Genomic DNA, 14,047 nt, shown 5'->3' with positions numbered 1-14,047 from the left:
TGGAATTTCTGTGGTAAGAATATTTTATAATTTTATTGTAAGAACTTCAGCAGTGGTACTCTAAATTTCTGTAACTTGGTTAACAAAATGTGTTCCATAAAAATTTATTTCATACAAGCATCTCATCAAATTAAACATTTCTATATTTCTTGTCTTATGTCGCTTTTCTGCCACTTTTGGCTAATACGGTTGGGTTCTGATTAGATGTCATTAATGAAGTGACATTCACAAACAACATCCATAACCAGGGAAGGGCTCCAACGCAAGATCTTCCGTGGCGAGATGGAAAATCGACCACTCAATTACACAGACGGCTAACAAGTTGCTTATTTGCTCATCTCAAATACGAGATAATTAGTTGGACCACATAACCGAGATCCGAGAGTCATAAGTGCCTTCATTGCGTGGTGCTATGGCCAGGGGATAACATTAACTTTCTGTCATTTGCTGTGTTAGATATTCGGAAATCTGCAGAATTTGTAAAACTATTTGTGTTCTGTACTCTGTCCTGGTAATCTCTGGAGCAAGGCCGCGCATAACGGTAGATAAGGGGAGAAAGCAAATGGGCGAAGCAAATGAGTTCACGCTGCTTCAGTCGCTTTTCCTCCTCCAAGCTATTCCTTACCATCGAACGTGTTTATTGATCGTGCCCTTTGCAAGAATGTTTCTTATTTTACGTTCTCTTACTACATATTTGCATGTTCTTAACTATCTCCTTGCAGCGTGTCAACAAGTGCTAGTGTCGGTTACATGCTGCTACACCTGAGGCAAATCATGAAAGATTGATTGATTGATTTTATATCGCTTTTCTGCCACTTTTGGCTAATCGCGAAGATAAAGATGAGTGATAATAAGATGAAATGGATGAATGGACACTCACAAATACTCATGTCCAGGCTGGGATTCGATCCTGGGACCCCTGGCGTTATAGCGAGATGTACTAACGACTCCGCCACGGAGGGCGGTGCATCATGAAAGAAACAACATAAAAGTTTCAGCTACAGGAAGAGGAACTGTCCAGTGGAGCTCAATGAACTCCATTCTTTGCTTTGCAGACATTGAGACCATACTGCAGCTATTGTCATGATCTGACACACCCAATGATGTCCGGTGTTCCAGAAGGAACAGATTCGGAGATCCATTGTTTCAGTAGCTCCGCATTTCTGATCTTCATAAAGTGCACGTGTTGCTTCTCATAGGCCAGTGGATAAAAATCAAGAGGCAAGATCTGGCGAGCGTGGCGGCCAGGTATCTACCCTCCTCGTATCCAAATCAAGGAAATGGTTGACGTGATGTGACATGGAGAAGCGCCATCTAATGGATCAGAAAATATTCTACAGTGTGCCTAGAAGTCCCCGTACCCCTACTTGCATGTATCCTGTTGCGACTGTGTTGAGACTTGGCCGGTATTCGCTTGCTTGCGACGAATTTCGTTTTCGTGGTTAACATAACTGCTCTGAAGGTCACACGGAACACTCGCTCGAAATCGTATGATGTCTGTTGTTGCGCCATGGTTGATGTGAGCAGACATAGTTCCAGTGCTGAAGAAAGACTAGTGACGTGTGGTTGGGTGCATGAACGACAACGCATGGGACATACTGTAACGTAATATATAACTTTCAAGTATGTTATAATGTAAATAAATAGCTACGTATCTAAACTATGCATTGTGCGAATTAACCCTTGACTGGTGTGGTGGACTTTAGTCGCGCTAGTAGTGTGGTGCGGGTCAAAATGACCCAGTGTTTCTTTTCTTTATTTTGAGAGTATATGATCAAATAATTATAAAATTGAATTTTTATTGATTACAATAATATTAATTAAGTACACAAAACATATTTTTGTTTAAAATTCTTCACACTAAAATATTCGAAAAATTATCAACTATGATTTACCGTTCTTTTCTTGTTCACAGAGACTGATACTTTTCTTGAAAATTATGTTGAAAATAATTGTTCAGTATATGGAATGAAGAAAACAAACATGAATAAAAACACTGACATTCATACATTGTTCATGAATTGAAAAGTTATTGTTTTTCTGCATCACGAATATATGCAAAATCTTACAGTGCATATGCCACACACAGGCCGTTTGCACTTCTTACAAGCTGAGAATTATTACTATCAATTTCCACATTATCAACTGACTCTTCATTTTCATTCAAACTACGTATAGCATCACAATCGTTGGCCAAATTTTTGTTCACGTCTCGCGCCATAGCACACACCCCACAAAATATGATAACGTAAACGATGTGGTGTGGGTCAGATTGACCAGAACTTGCTTTAATACGAAAACAATCAACTGCACATGTCAGATGGCAACTGCTGTCCATAGACACTGCAACTGTAAACAGATACTGAGAACCAGAGCCCTCTACCGGGAAACTCATAAACTATAGAAACGGAAATTCACGCTCGACAGCGTTTTGACCCGTACCACATCAGTTAAGGGTTTATGTGGGGAAAATGCAGAGAATTTCCACGGACCACATAAAAAATTATGCCTCGTAAAATAAAATTATTTTTATCCCTGCCAGTGATGTTTTTATCCCCCTCAAGAAAGATCAGATTGAATCCTTATATACCATTTATTTAACTATACCTAGGTAGTTCAGAAATGGTACACCAGATTTAACGAAATTAAAAAAATCATTCGTATCCATTAATGGACCAGTTATCTGAGATTTCCCTGCCGAAAAGTATGCAGACTTGCCAATTAAAGGACACTTTTCTGAAACTGACAAACCTTACAAAGCCGAGACAACAGCAGGCTATTTTCCACTTACGTTTTCATTGCATAGTGCTTATGTTTTACATGTATTAAAGTGTTCACAAGAAACTTGTAGGTAATTTAGATGGGCATTGAGTTTGAACACACAGAAAACTAAGTGCATCATATCGATTGATGCACCAGAGGGCATCGATTGATGCACTAAGGTGTGTTATATGGTTTCTTCAAAGAATTAGATTCACATTTGATGCATTTAGCTGCATTTTTGTATGTCGTGAAAGAAACACCAATGTGCATCATTTGATTCAAGTGAGGATTTATTTCAGTCGAGATGCACTTCAATGCATCAGTTGATGCACCTTCCTGCATCTTTTTTGGTGATGCACTTAAACGTTCGGTCTGAGCTACAGAGTTTATGTAGCTCAGACGAAACATTTAAGTGCATAAACAAAAAAGATGCATTCTGGTGCATTTACTTCTCTGAGTGAACCTGCAATAGAAATTTTGTCAAGTTTTTGGTTTTATGAGTTCGATAGCTCTATTTTGTGTATGAGTTTTCTAAATTGTGTGTAAATGTTATCATAATATTTAATGTCCTAGGTTAGAACCACTGTTCTAAAGTACTTAGAACCGCAGGGCAATACTTTAGTTTACTAACAGTTAACATATACAAATTTGTAGACCGAAAACTACCCCCTGAAAATGCAATTACAGATACGCCAAATCAGCATCCTCCCAAAGCAAGAAGTTTAATACGCACAGTGATACTATTTTAGATTGACCATATTTTCTGAAACGAAAAGCATAACATCCATGGATGCGTACTGCAGATATAACTAAAAGAGCACAGGGTCAAGTGCACCCCCCCCTTTCCCTTTGGCAAAGAGAAAGTCATGTTGCTTACGTGTCTCCTGATATATTATACAATTCTCTTTAATCTGTTTTCTTTTTAATTTGTTTTTTGTTATTTAACGTCGCCTTTCTGTCACTTTCGGCTAATTGCGACAATGAATATGAGTGATAATATCAAATTCATGAATGGACACTCACAAAGAACATCCATACCCTGGCAGGGATTCGACCCCAGGATCCCTGGCGTCCTAGTGTTCAACTTCTCCACCACGGAGGTCTTCCCTTTTTATATTTCGCTTTTTCACTCCTCTCTTTTTCGTTCCTCCACTTAATTTTAAAATTTTATAGCTTAACATTCCTATCTCTCCAGTTCTTACTGTTTTTTGGGTATTCTTACTATAAAACATCCATATACATTGTGAAATAATAATAAAAATATTAATCAATACTGACAATATATTTTTCTCTTGCGGCAGCTGTAGTAATCATCTCGTCAATGCATTTAACATGCAAATAGCCAGAATTGGGCTATTTTCTATTTTTAAACCGCCCCTGCAAATACTTGTACTGTTAGTCATCACTCGGTATCTTGCATATCATATCATGAACGAGCGCATGCTATATCTGCTTATAAATAATAAATAATAAGCTTTACAGTAAGACGAAATTCGCGTGCGAAGCGAGCGGAATTGTTTTTTTTAGATCTAAAAGTATTTCTTTGCAAACTAACAATACTACTAATTTAAAAGTCATTAACAATGTTACAAAGGTAAACAAGGTAAACAATGTTTTGCAGGACATTTCACAGGACGCTGTTGAAGAATAAAGGACAGACATATTTGGTTTTTTGAAGTAGCATCGCAGACCGCAGGAAATGAGCCTCAAAAAAGGAACTGTCCTGCAAAAATCAGGACGTCTGGTCACCCTATTATGTACTATAATCTTGGAAGTAAAAATACTTATTGGGCATACTCTATTTATGGCATACAATATGCTCCTAGAAAATCACGGACTTTGTGCAAAGCCACAGTTTCTTTCTTCTTTTTTTTCTTCATAATCGTATGGTGCAACGCAGCGTGCCCCGACAATCTATGACAAGTTGGAACATGTCCTGACATGCAACAGCAGGTCTTTTTACATTCACTACTTCCTGCATTACGGGAAATTAAATTCTCGTTTCATACTTGAATGTCCTCTCCCTCAGAGGAACTTTCCAGCAATAGAATAAAGCGAACGAATCATGGAGGCAAAATGTAAACTGAAAGAGGGAGAATGAGAGACCGCCAAAGAAATTCGTTTGAATGTGAGAAGAGCGCTTTCGAGAGAATATATGTCATAAACCTGGAGGGGGATGTTCTTCGGACCGAACACACGCGCACCAACACATCTACAAAAACAAAGGATTTTTACGAATCAGCGGATCCTTCCTACATGGGTAGCTTTATCCTTTTGTCTTCTTCCGAAGCAACACAATTCCTCCTTTTCTCCGTCACGTCGCATTCCACGAGAGGATCTCAAAGCATTTATCTCATAAAATGTTCTGTTTTCAAGATATCTCCTTGCGCAAGTTCGGTTGGAGATTTTCAGACGATGCAGCCATAGCATATTTTATTCATTATAACACTACAGTGGCGGCAATTAGGTGGGGGCGTGGGGGGGTCACTTTTTGCCATTTTTGCCTCGCACTATCCTTATCTACCAAGAGATAGTAAACTGTCCTTTCCCCCACCCTCTCAGTTTTGGAACCTAATCGCCACCACTGTACCACTACCATGTTACACTTATCATCATTAATCTTCACAAGACATGATTTGTCATTCAGGATTCAAAACTTTATTACTATAGTCTTTGTCCAGTCTTACGGCAATCGCCCAATGCAGCGCGATAAAAAACGCAGCAGCCTGTAGAACGAGATGCTCGTAGTACTCATCCCGCCACGTCGTAACTCTCTGCTCCACCGCGGTTATCTGGTTGGTCTGCGGCGTATTCTCCGCTCCCTACTTCCCTTGCCAGCATGTAGGCCGCCCGCCGTAAGAGTAGGCAAGAGCTATAGCTGTAATCACTTATACAGATCTTCCTTCTTCTTCTTTCTCTTGCTCGGCGAAATGGACTTCCAAATTAATTTTTCTTTTTCACCTGTAGCTTAATAATTTTAATTCTATTAAATTTATTATATTTTCTTAATATTTTTTTTACATGTTTTTGGAGTTTGAACTGTTAAACATGAATTCTCAAATACACAAAGTATATTACCTGTTCAATTATTTTATCGTTTATCACCATTTTCACTCCAGAAAATTCTTTTACCATTTATTGAAATTGATTTTGTTTTCTCCTGTGAAATTTTCATGTTATAATTTGTAAGAATTGATTGAAGTATTATGCAAACTGCAAATATTACTGTTTGTAACGCTACGTTTCAACCTTCTAGGAAGGTCTTCTTCAGACTCTGTACCAAATACGAATGAAATAAGGTATAAAACAGGAATATATATATATATATATATATATATATATATATATACATACACACACTGAATAATCACTACCTTCCAGACACAAGATTATTAAATGGTCTCTTAGGTGAAACAAGAGTTGACAGGAAAAGGCCACCTGCTAGAACACTTGGAAAGGAATGTTCACATAAACAACTTTCGAATAATCTTGTGTCTGGAGGGGAGTGATTTTTCTGCATATATATAAATGTTGTACTTTATTTCATTTGTATTTGGTACAGAGTCTGAAGAAGACCTTGCTAGATGGTTGAAACGTAACGTTTAGTTTATGTTTTAAAAATAAAATAAATTCTACTTTGGTCAGCATATTACGATTTTGGTTATCATGGAAACAAGGCTTAATGGTGTTATACTGTTTGTAGTATTGTATTTCCCTTTATTAATATTCATTCCTGAGGGCTTTACACAGATTGATAACGTTTTGTAGTTGCATACATTGTTTTTATTCCTTTTTAGATAATTCACAACTAAGTAAATGAACAATTATATTTATATTTATTTATTTGTAAATCGAATACACAACTAACTAACTAACTAACTAACTCCATAGCCTTCTTAAACCCTAAGGTTCATGGCTGCAGCAACACATGCCTTCCATCTTTCCCTATCTTGAGCAAGTTCTATATACTCTTTTCCATCCCTACCAATTTCCCTTAGGTCCATCTCAACGTTATCCCTCCATCTTCGTCTTGGCCTTCCTACAGGTCTCTTACCATCAGGTTTCCCAACAAGAATTCTGTAAACTCCTCTTTCCTCTCCCATTCGTGCCACATGGCCTGCCCACCTAAGTCTTCTTGATTTAATTATTCTAATAATATCTGGACATGAATACAAATTATGTAGTTCTAAATTATGTAACCTTCTCCACTCACCTGTCTCCTCATCCCTTTTAGGTCCAAAGATTTTCCTAAGGATCTTATTTTCAAATACTCTCAAATTATGTTCCTCTTTCAATGTAAGGGACCAAGTTTCACATCCATATAATACTACAGGCAAAATTACTGTTTTGTATATTTTTACTTTTAGTTTCTTAGATATTAAACGAGAAGACAAAAGTTTATGAAGAGAGAAGTAACATGCATTTACTGAATTAAGCCTACTTTTTATTTCCTTTTAATATAATTTTCATTTGTTAATATTACTCCTAAGTATTTGAATTTGGAAACTGGTTCAAACGAGTTGTTATCAATAATTAGATTTTGATTATTACCTAACACTTGGTTTCGGCCTGTAAGCATATATTTAGTTTTCTCTTCGTTAACTTCCAAACCTATCTCTTTAGCAGTTTTGAAAAATATTTTAGCATTACTCTTAATTGTATTCACATCATCCCCCAGTAAGTCTACATCATCTGCATATGCTAACAACTGAGTCACACCATTTAATTTTAGTCTTTCTTTAGTTTCTTTTACCTTCCTTACAGCATATTCTAAGGCAAAATTAAAGGGCAATGAAGATAATGCATGTCCTTGTTTTAACCCATCATGAATTGTAAATTTGTCAGACATATTAATACCCACACGAATTTTACTTTCTGTTTCACTGGTGCATATTTTTATCATACTAACAAGCTTCTTAGGTATTCCAAACTCTACTAATATATTATATAATTTATCTCTTTTGACCGAATCATATGCATTTTTGAAATCAATGAATAGCTGATGGACATTTTGATTATATTCCCACTTTTTTTCAAGTGTCTGTCTGATGTGTGGAGCCCGGAAGTTCAGGCATTTATTTTCGTTAAAATAGGCAGGCAAAAAGGCATTTATAATGTGGTAAATAGGCACTAAAAATGAAAAAAAAGGCAAAATAAACCGAAAAAAGGCACATTTAGAAGTCGCTTACTTTTATCTATAATTTCTGGCAAAATGTATAAATCTAAATTGGGAAGAGCATTTCAATTTTCTCCGTCTTGATTGCACATAACTACAAGGTGCTTTTTAAGTTCTCAACATTCATTGATAGTCGTCTGTCAGAGAGAATGTTTTTCATAATAGAAAATGATCTTTCTACTTCGACAGAAGTTATTGGAGCATATGTACATATAACAAGCTAATGTAGCTGGACTCATTTTGGTAACAGCATTTTCACCTTTTAGAATATCACAAATTGTTTTCAATTGTTTCAAGTCCTCATTTGCACTCACTACCCGTTAGCACTTTTCCGCAACAGCAGAATCCTTTTCTCCTGGCACTTCCATCATCTGCTGCATAGATTCCTCGAAGATTTTCATGGATGCTATAATTGTAATTGTCTCTGGCAATGCACCATAATGTGCAAAAGTAAACTTGAATAGCACAGGATTTTTTTCACTTCAAGAATTGAAGCCGCTTCATTTTCTGAAAGAGCATCGATCACCTCACTGATTTTTTGAAGGTTGTTAGCATAATATATAGCTGCTGATATCTAGGTTCCCTATCTCGTCAAGACTGGTTGCTGAGGTAAACTAAGCTCAATCGCAACTTCCTGAAATTTTCGGGTTCGAGAGGCAGATTTCAGAAATATTTTCTTTGTGTTCGAAATCAACCTGTCCACTTCAGCAGTCAAACATGCACAAGAAATGTTAACTGAAAGGCAATAAATACATGAAAAAAAAAAGGCATGAAATACTTTTTTCTCACACTTTTCTCCTTCAGCAATGTTGAAACATGCGTGAGTTCAATATTACTTAAATAAGGCGAAAAATATTCACATAATAAACGGAAGAAAAATAAATGCCAACAACGTTTTTTGGGAGAAAAATAATTTATATGCACATTTTTTTAAAAAAAATGTCAAATTTCATTGAAAAAGGCAAAAAAAGGCATTATAATTAAAAATAGGCAGTGGGGTCCCAAATAGGCAAAATGAAAAGGCTTCCAAAACATTCGAAACAACATAAGAAACGTATATCCGGAAAAATTTTATCAATATATGTTGTAGATAAAAAGAGAAATTTTTGCCAAACTTCCTGGCTCTACTGATGTGAAAAATTTGATCTGTAGTTGATCTGTTACGTTTAAATCCACATTGATAATCACCTATAATTTCATTAGCATATGGGGTTAGTCTTCTTAAAAGAATGTTATATAATATTTTATATGTTGTTGAGAGTAGAGAAATTCCACGGTAATTATTGCAGTTCAATTTATCACCTTTTTTAAACACAGGAAGAATTATGGATCCTTTCCACTTTGAGGGATTTCTTCCTTATTCCATATTAAATAAATTAATTTATGAATTTGACATATTAATGAATTTCCACCATATTTAATTAACTCAGCTGGTATTAAATCAATGCCAGGTGCTTTGTTATTCTTTAGCCTTTTAATAGCATCTTTAACTTCAGTCAAGTTAGGTTCTGGAACTAAAGGTTCTGCTGTGTGGACTTCATTTACTTCTGATTTATCTCTTACATGGACATTTAAAAGGTCATTAAAGTAGTTCTTCCATCTATTTAGAATATCGCTTGGGTCAGCTAGAAAATCACCGTCTTTATCTTTTATCAAGTTTACTTTAGGTTGCCACACCTTTCTAAACTCATTTACACCTTTATATAAATCTCTGATATTTTTATTTTTGCTGTTTGTTTCAATTTCGTTAATTTTGCTTTTCAAGTAATCTCTTTTTTTACTTCTAAACGTGCGGTTAACTTCTCGCTTTATTCTATTATAATTATTTAGATTTGTATCATCAGAGTTATTTAACCACCTAAGTCTAGCCTGATTTCTTATTTCTATTAGATTATGACATTCATTATCAAACCATGGCTTACTTTTTCTTGGTTTATGGTATCCTATACTTTCTTTAGCTGCTGATTCTATTGCATTACGTATGTGCTCCCAATTCTTATTTACGTCTGTTTCATTTATATTTTCATCATCATTTAAATCCTGCAAAACATCAAATCTATTTGACAGTTTAATTTGGTAATCTTTCTTAATTCTTTCATCAGTAAACTTTCCTGTATCAAATTTTTTAACTTTTAGATTTTGTTGCTTATGATTTATCACTGCGAGTCTTTCTCTTAATTTAGCAATTACTAAATAATGGTCACTGGCACAGTCAGCACCTCTATGCGTACGAACATCAATTATACTAGTATGCCTTCTCTTATCAATGAGAATATGATCTATCTGATTATGAGTTTTACCATCTGGAGAAGACCAGGTATATTTATGGATATCTTTATTTTTAAAAGTGGTACTTTTCACAATTAAATTCTTTGAGGTTGCAAAAGTAGTCAATCTTATACCCTTATCATTACTTAATTCATGAAGACTTTCTTTACCAATCGTGGGTTTAAATATGTCTTCTTTGTCAATCTGTGCATTACAGTCACCTAACAGAATTTTCATATCATCCTGAGAAAATTTATCAAAGACCTGTTCTAACTCTGTATAAAAATCATCTTTAGTATTATCATCTTTATCTTCCGTTGGTGCATGTATGTTTATTAAAATAATTTTACACCACCTATCCTTTAAAACTGCATATGATATCCTATCATTAATAAATTCTACTGTTTTAAGAGCCGATATAATTCTATTATTTATGAAAAAGCCTGTTCCAAAATTATGATTTTCAGTACCACCATAGAAAAAAGTATAATTTTTAGTTTTACAATTCCCTTCTCCTGGCCACCTAACTTCCTGGACAGCTACTACATCTAATTTATACTTAACTATCTCATTAACTGTACACTGAAATGCCCCAGGCTGGTAAAGGCTCAGAACATTCCAGGTGCCTAATTTAATACACAACACATCAGGATATTCATGACTTTTTTAACAATCGATGCCCAAGTTTCTGGATTCGAAATCACGACAAGAAAACCTTACAGATTATCCCTTTGAAGCAGTGTCATTTAAGGTGAGGAATTACAGTTTCCCACCTGTTGTACATTTATTTCAATATCGTCGGAATGGGCACTGCTGCCAAAAAGAAATTGGATTATCCAAGAGAGTATGAGTTCCTCCCCATGTTGCCTGTGCAAGTGATTTTTCAAGTTAATAATTAAGCTGGACACGCTGTTTGGAAAATATGATACATTAGAAATTTTCAGATTCCTATGCATTTCTTATGAAGGAAAAAGGGAACAACTTCAACTTCATGTTAAGGCTAATCAAATGGAAATGTTCGATTTTTTCTACGACAATACAGGATCTTCAACGTGTCCTCTTTCGTTCATATGGTTTTCTACAATATCAGAAGTTCGGTATTTCCAAGAAAACAAGTAAAATAATACTTTCATCAGCGTACTGCTAAGTTTTCTCCTCCTCCGGCACACAGCTCACAACGGGAAAAGGTTTGTGGTGGAGGAGCAGTTTAGGATCCTCGCGTCTGCCTGAACACAACCTGTTCCTCCTGTCCTTAATCTAACAATATACATGATTTGTGTTATTGAGCGTCGCTTTTCTTCCACTTTTGGCTAATCACGACAATGCAGATTGTTGTTGAAAAGAACTTTTCTAAATTTCACCCACGCCCATTGGAAGCCAGGATATAAACTCAAGCCAGGCCCGTACCCAGGATTTCTTTGAGAAGGGGGCCAAATACGAAATCTTGGTTATATATATATATATATATATATATATAATTGTCATGAAATATATGTAAATTATTAAATAATTAATTAATATTATTAATGGATTAATTTATTTATATATACATATATTGATATTTATAAACATATATAAACAAATTCATTTGCTACGTATATAAACTAGCAAATTAATTCCTTTAACGACTGGTTCAAAATGTCAAGAAATTAGAAGATAAATAGATGTAATGTTTTTTAATAAGTGTTATATATTATTTAATTATTACCTTCATAAAAAATAATAATTACTTATCCCGTTTTGCCTTATTGCGTTTTGACCCCCCAGTACAATTTCGCGTGATTTATGTGACACTAACTTTCTAAGGCGAAACGGGACATCCCATTTCGGCTTATCCTGTTTCCTTACACACAAACCTAACCTAAAATTTGTTCTTACAAATGTCAGGATAAATAGTACCAAAATTACTAATATAGTTAATATAGATCTGCTTACATAATAAAAAGTATATATATATATATATATATATATATATATATATATATATATATATATATATATATATATGATTGTAGCATGGTGTTTTATTACATTAATAATAATGACCCTTCATGTCGATAATATTTCCTGGTGTGAATTTTTTTTGTGTAAGGCGAAATGGGAGGTGAAAACGCCTTGTATTGGGGGAGGTGAAAACGCAATAAGGCGAAACGGGAGGATACGGTGTAAATGTATTAATGGTCTCTCGAAAGGAAATATTTCCTTATCAGAGCTGTAGCTAGAGATTTCAGCGCCCAGGACGAGAATGATTTTCGCACCCACTGCACTGAATTTGCACTCCCTTACCTAGATGTACCTGGCATACTTAGACATTGTAGAAATTTTATGTACTTACTCTTTTCCGTTGAATCCGATGAAAAGAAAACTTAGCATTCAAGAAATGTGGCTAAGAAAAGGACAATCGATTGTGCATCCCACACCATCTTCATTGAAGCAGTGTGTGTTATTGTTCCCATATGCAAAATCGATTGCAAATTAAAGATAACAATGTGGAGGGGCAAGAGATGAGAAACTTGAAGAAGACATTAGTTTCCTATTAAATTAACATATAAGTGCTATGTGTTATTCCCGACGAAAGGAGGTGAAAAATGGAGAAGACATGACAGGTCGGTCTAATTTCTATGTTCCAGGGACCTAAGGTGAAAATGACAACCACCTCCGCAGCTACGGCTCTATTTCTTACTAGTCCAATTTGATATAATTTTAAGATCTTATCTATAACGGCAGAAGTACGTTTTTACCCCATGCTGTTACCAGACCTAAAGAAAGAAAGAGAAAGAGAGAGAGAGAGAGAGAATAAAAGATGTATGCAACATTCACACACACAGGCAGATATCATTCATTGTTATTCCTTCTTTGTATGTGTATATGATGTTATTCTTAGTAAAGTATGTTTGAAGTCCAAACTAATTGCGTATCTTTGTTGTTATAACACAATCTCTTACCCTCGGAAAATTTTAATGGGAGAAAAATTTTAATAGAACAAAATCCGCCATGGGAATTCGTACACTGAATGTAACCACCCACGCTATGGAATTATCCTCATAATGAAAAACATGTCTGAATGTGATTGAATAATGAACTGCTGACTTCTGGAGTCTTTCTCTCTCCAGAGACAACCCATTCATTTATACAAGGAAAATCTTAAAAAATATCCATGTAATTTTTGTAGGTTTGCACAAAAATATATCATGGCTCAAGGGGGGGGCATGCCCCCACTTCGATGGGTACAGACCTGATTCATGCCCTGGTCGGTGGCTAATTTGGCAGCCTCAGATATGTCGGTTCTTGTATATTGTCGATACACTTAGTTTTTGTCTAGTTTCTTTTTGCTTTGGATTTTGTAACACTATGTTATTTGGTGAGACAGAAACCCGCTTAAAATACCCCAGACAAATATTTTTGTTAGTGGAAAGTTCTTAATATAGGGAATATTTATTGTGTATGCCGGCCCCTAGGAGGCAGCTATGTAGCATCCACCGTTTCAATTCCAGTTCTCCCTGAAAAAAATATCCTGCGTACCCCAGCGATCACACTGGTACTGCATCGGACGTTCGCTGGATTATTTTGCCTCTCCTGTAAACCTGCGCTATTATCCAGATTCGACTCCATTGGATGAGAGAGAAAGCAGAGTCGATACGACTGGAGAGACATTTGCTGCTGGAATGTTCTTCCTCATTCTGCCACTACCGGCGCTCTCGCACACCTGTAGGCCTCCTGTATCTTCTGGAAACGTGTACCCTTCATTGGACACCGACAATCATGTCCCCTTCTAAATTACGTAAACATACCACGCACCATAGAGTCAGAAGATCGACTAATTCTACATCCATGTCCACT

The 14,047-nt window shown here is 35.7% G+C and overlaps 1 protein-coding gene across 1 annotated transcript in view; it reads right to left on the bottom strand.

Annotated features, from left to right (window-relative positions):
* The window catches only part of sNPF-R (short neuropeptide F receptor), a 294,564-nt gene that overhangs the window by 233,184 nt on the left and 47,333 nt on the right, over positions 1-14,047 (bottom strand). The gene's annotated exons all lie outside the window — the stretch shown is intronic.

Source organism: Lepisma saccharinum, chromosome 19 (genome assembly GCF_977018435.1).
Source record: "Lepisma saccharinum chromosome 19, izLepSacc3.1, whole genome shotgun sequence".
NCBI lineage: Eukaryota > Metazoa > Arthropoda > Insecta > Zygentoma > Lepismatidae > Lepisma > Lepisma saccharinum.
The sequence above is the reverse complement of the archived record's forward strand: the minus strand, read 5'-3'. Positions and strand labels throughout refer to the sequence as shown.